The sequence below is a fragment of the Lepeophtheirus salmonis genome, chromosome 5, assembly GCF_016086655.4.
Source record: "Lepeophtheirus salmonis chromosome 5, UVic_Lsal_1.4, whole genome shotgun sequence".
Taxonomy (NCBI): domain Eukaryota; kingdom Metazoa; phylum Arthropoda; class Copepoda; order Siphonostomatoida; family Caligidae; genus Lepeophtheirus; species Lepeophtheirus salmonis.
Window position 1 is genome coordinate 27431733 of NC_052135.2, and position 4685 is coordinate 27436417.

A 4685-nucleotide genomic window follows, 5' to 3' on the forward strand; every position below is an offset into this window, starting at 1 on the left:
AATAAACAAATAACTCATCTCGAACACATTAATAAGGGGTATCAATTCCATTTATATGACTGAATTCGTGTTATTCCGTACTATACATCCAGTACACTTCAATTCTCATTTCCAATTACATAATAATTATTACTTTGATTTGTGAGTCTCTTTCGCCATTGAAAAAAGTGGAATATGATATAGACTCTCAATGTCATTACTAAACAAATGAATGGAAATTAAGACTCTTTTTCGGATTCTAAAAGGTGATGAAGGTTTCTTCTTCCATAATGCTATCATATACCATATATCATATACATATATATATATATCATATCATATATGAGATTATAGACAAGTTATATTCACAGAACAATAGAAAAAGTAACGTAAATTGGATTGTATTAATTTGATCGAGTATTATTAGAATGAAATTATTTTGACTAGTAAAGGGAAAAACCTTTTGAAGCCCTGAGCTGGCCATGTCAGAATTGTATTTCAGTCTTTCATGATAACTATTCCTCTTCTATGATGGATATAAATATATTAACAGTAAAAAGTTATTTGGGTTGTTAGTTTGATTGTAATGTCTAGAATAAGCTTGGTACATACTTTGAAATTCTAATCATACAGAACAAAGAACATATCCTTCTTAAGATTAGCAATGTTGTTTGATTTCAATTAGTACTAAAGACAATTATAACAGGCATTAAAATGTAACAAAATCTGTAGTTATATTATTAAATGGACGTTACTTGGAAGTGTTTTTTGACAATTTGTGCAAAAATTTCTTCGATCAATGCCACAATCCTTATAAATGAAAGCATTTTAAACTTAAATAATGGTTTCTACAGGGTTAGGAAGCAAAATGGGGACTGAATGACGGATTTTAGAAAAATGTCAATAATTTTATTTTTTGATTTATAATTTTTTAATTTTTTTAAAGAAAACTTTGAGACTTTTTGGGGTCCTTGCGTAAGAGGACAACCCCAAGTCCTCCTTCTCATCCCTCCTGATTGTCCCTTGTCCACGTAAAATCCCCCAGAAACTCAGAGTCACTTTTCAAGTTGTTTCCCCACGTCCTTCTTTCATTGAGAGGTCTGTCCTATTTCATCATGGCCACCTATAAAATTATGCTCTTGGAGCACTTTACAATCTCCATAATCTCTACCACCTCAATTTTGGGATACAATAGGTCTGAGATCCTCTGCATCTGTGAAAGAAGGAATGAAGTGATGTGGAGAGATTCGTAGATTCAGTTAAATAACCAGAATAAAAAATAAGAACAATCCATTTTTGGGAAATGATGATAAACGAACTTGACAAAGATCATATTGACGAAAAAATACCAAAAATTTCATTCTCCTCACTCGATCCTTTAATAGAAAAATTCATACTGAAATTGTATGTGCCTCTAAGGTTTTTTAAAAAAATATTTCAGCCATTTGTTTATGCACGTCATTTATAAATAAACATATTTATGACGTATTATATAATAATTATGTGCGTAGGGAAATGTAGGGAGTTTTAGTTGGAGCCCTGCCATTATTATGCATTTTATTCTCATAAAATTTAAGGCTTTAGAAGTGGCAGTTTTTAATGAAAGCAAATCTATTTCTATGTTTAACATTGTACATGGAATTTTGATTTCACCTAATAAAGACGTGACAAAACGCGTCTTCCACCCAATAACAACTTTTTTTTTTTGTATGGAACCATGTAGCTAAATAGAAAACACGCTGGGGAGAAATTATGCCACTGCTGACTCCAAAATGATATCCTAGAGATTGGTTTCCATGCAAACAGAGATATACAACTTTCGGATTGTATGAATACATCCGGATGCCATTTGGACCGAGAAACGCCTCACAAATGTTCCTAAGATTCATGGATAAGATTATCTCTGGACTGCCCTTCGTCTACTCTCATAATAAAGATCTTCTCATCATCAATCCAGACGAGTCAACCCTTAAAGCCCATCTTCGTTTCCTTTTTGAGATATTCCAAAAGTTTATCCTCCAAATCAACGTTTAGAAATCAGTATTCGGCGCCTCTACCATGAACTTCCTAGGACATGCTGTCTCTTGTTCTGGAATCTTGCCATTAAAGAGCAAGTGTGAAGCCATTTCCTATTTTCCAAAGACAGAGACGCAGAAACAAATTAAACAGTTCCTTGGTATGATTAACTATTACAATCGTTTCATCCCCAGTGTTCCTTGATCCTCAGGCCCCAATGTTAAGGAAGAACTAGTTACAGCAAATCAAAACGTGATCCACTTCATTGCATTGACGACACCAATACCGCCTTTGAAGCATCCAAATCAGCTCTGATCAACACTCCTGGCCTAAGTCATCCTCTTCACCATGTTCCTACAGCAATTGTTACAAATATCTCTTCAGAAGGAATAGGAGTTATCCTTCAGCAAAACGATGGCACATCCTCGAAGCAACTTAACTTCTTCTCCAGAGGACTCACAACTTCTGAAAAGAAACGAAGTACACACGATTGCGAGCTCCTTTCCATTTACCATGCAGTTAAACATTTTTGATATATAATAGAGAGTAGATATTTCCACGTTGTGAATTACCATAAACCACTTACAACTGCGTTCCTCGACAACAATTTAACGTACTCACCCATCTAACTACGTCTGCTGGAGTTTCTATCACAATTTTTTATCGCCACATCAAAGGTGAAGATACCCTCCTTACTGACATCCTTTCACACAACGTCTCGTCCATCTCTGACGAACACCTCATCCACTATGCTGCTATTATATCTGTCCATTCAGCCTCTTTAGAACTTCAACAACTTATCATCAATCCATCAATTAAGATTAGAAAATATAAATATACCTGGAACAGATATTTTTATAAATGCTAATTTTTAATTTTCTTTTCTACACCAATGCCTTTCATACCTCAACAATTCCAGCATCAAATCTTCAAATAAATTCATGAACTTTAAAATACCGACAACTCAGCAGCTGGTACAAATCCCGGTTAATTTGGCTAGCATTAACAAAGGTGTTGTATGTGAAACCGTAACTGTATTACAAGTCAGAACTCCAAAGTTACTCGCCATTCGATCTCGCCGCCTCAATCTTTTATGTCACCCCAGTTTCACTTCGAGCATGTATACGTCGATCTTGTTGGACCTCTTCCCCATTCCAATGTTTTCAAATATCTACTTAACAACGTTAACCGTTTCACTCGTTAGCCTGATGCAATTACAATGAACGACATCACTACCGAAACACACACCCGAGCATTCGTTGATGGATGGATTTCACGCTTCAAAATCCCACTCACTATCATCAGCGACAGAGGAGTCCAATTCCGATCCTCACTATGGTCCCACATTATGAAATTCAATTGAGTGTCTCACTTCCACATGGTCAATTATACTCCAGCAGCGAATAGTGTGGTCAAACGTTTCCACAGACATCTAAAATCTTGTACCTTGTACACGCACTCAAGTTTTGACCCATCCTAGATTTCATCCCTTCCACTCATCTTCCTTGGAGCTCGATCTTTACATTAAGAAGACAGTGGTCTATTCTCCTCACAATTGGTATATGGTTTTTCTTGGAGAATTCCTTGGCAAACCCTCTAAACCAGACCCCTACGCTCCGCAGGATTTCCATGCCCGCCTGAGTGAAAGGATGAAAGTCATGAAGCTAGTCGAACCAAAGCAGCCCAAAGACGTTTGTCCATTTAGGGAAATGACTCCATAGCTATCAATATTTTGTATTTCCCCCCAAAGAAAATATGAGATTTGTAAATATGGTACAAGACTTAACGAATTTGAAGTGTTTGTTTTTAAGTTGATTCTATTCGCAAAAACGATTATTGAAAAGCTGACACTTATTCATTCTGTGTAATATCAAAGAGTTGAACTGCTAAATCCCACAGCTCCTTTAACAAATCTGACGATCTAAAAATAAGAAAAAGAAAAATATTTATTAGAAATAATATCATCAGGATTTTGCAATTTTTCTGCTCTCTCCTGAAGATCTTTTAAATAGTTAGATGAGCGTCCAAACATTACTTTTGATGTACCAAGCTCGGCAACTATCTGAGTGGTCGTAAAAATACTGCATCTTTGAATTCGTCATAATTTTTGCCAGCCTTCGAGACCACGTTAACATGGAAGACTTTGCTGGAACTGGAAGATAAATTTAAATTGTCTCTCCAAGATGTCAAAGAATACTAAATAGTAGATCAGATAATATTCAGAGGCCTTTATTCATACTTTTACGTCCACACTTTCTTCCGTTTCTCTCTATATTGTAAAGATGAAGCACTGGGTAAAAAATATATATTAATATCAGAACAATCCTTTTGAAAAGACAGTCGGAAACCGACATTAACACAAATAAAGGGTTGTTTCTGGGTATAGGCAAATTCAGATATAATTAAATGTAATGCTTGATAATGATTTTATACGCTAATATACGAGGTAACGTGATTAAGAACCCAATCAAGATTCTATTTACAAACATTCCATAATATCCATACCATAGAGTAGACTAGCCAGTCTCCGGACAACAAGCTGATAAAAAAATTTAATCAGTGGACAAACTTACAAAATCGGTAAATGATCACATTCATATTTTCTATCAATTCTTGGAGTTTCACTGATTAAGTATAAGTAAACATTATAGTATTACAACTACTCCATCTAACCTAGGAATCTTTTGGTA

General features: G+C 35.2%; 1 long non-coding RNA gene across 3 annotated transcripts; it reads right to left on the bottom strand.

Moving 5' to 3' along the window:
• Window positions 1-379: 379 nt before the first annotated feature.
• On the bottom strand, window positions 380-4484 carry LOC121118958 (uncharacterized). 3 transcript variants are annotated; one of them, XR_011780090.1, is made up of 3 exons: window positions 2901-4484; window positions 2617-2835; window positions 380-2460 (listed from the first exon to the last, which is right to left on the bottom strand). It is a non-coding gene; the product is annotated as an uncharacterized lncRNA (long non-coding RNA). The 3 variants fall into 3 exon arrangements; XR_005864624.2 differs by having other exon boundaries at window positions 384-1355; window positions 1633-2835; window positions 2901-4481; XR_011780089.1 differs by having other exon boundaries at window positions 386-2835; window positions 2901-4147; window positions 4235-4484.
• Between the last annotated feature and the right edge of the window lie 201 nt (window positions 4485-4685).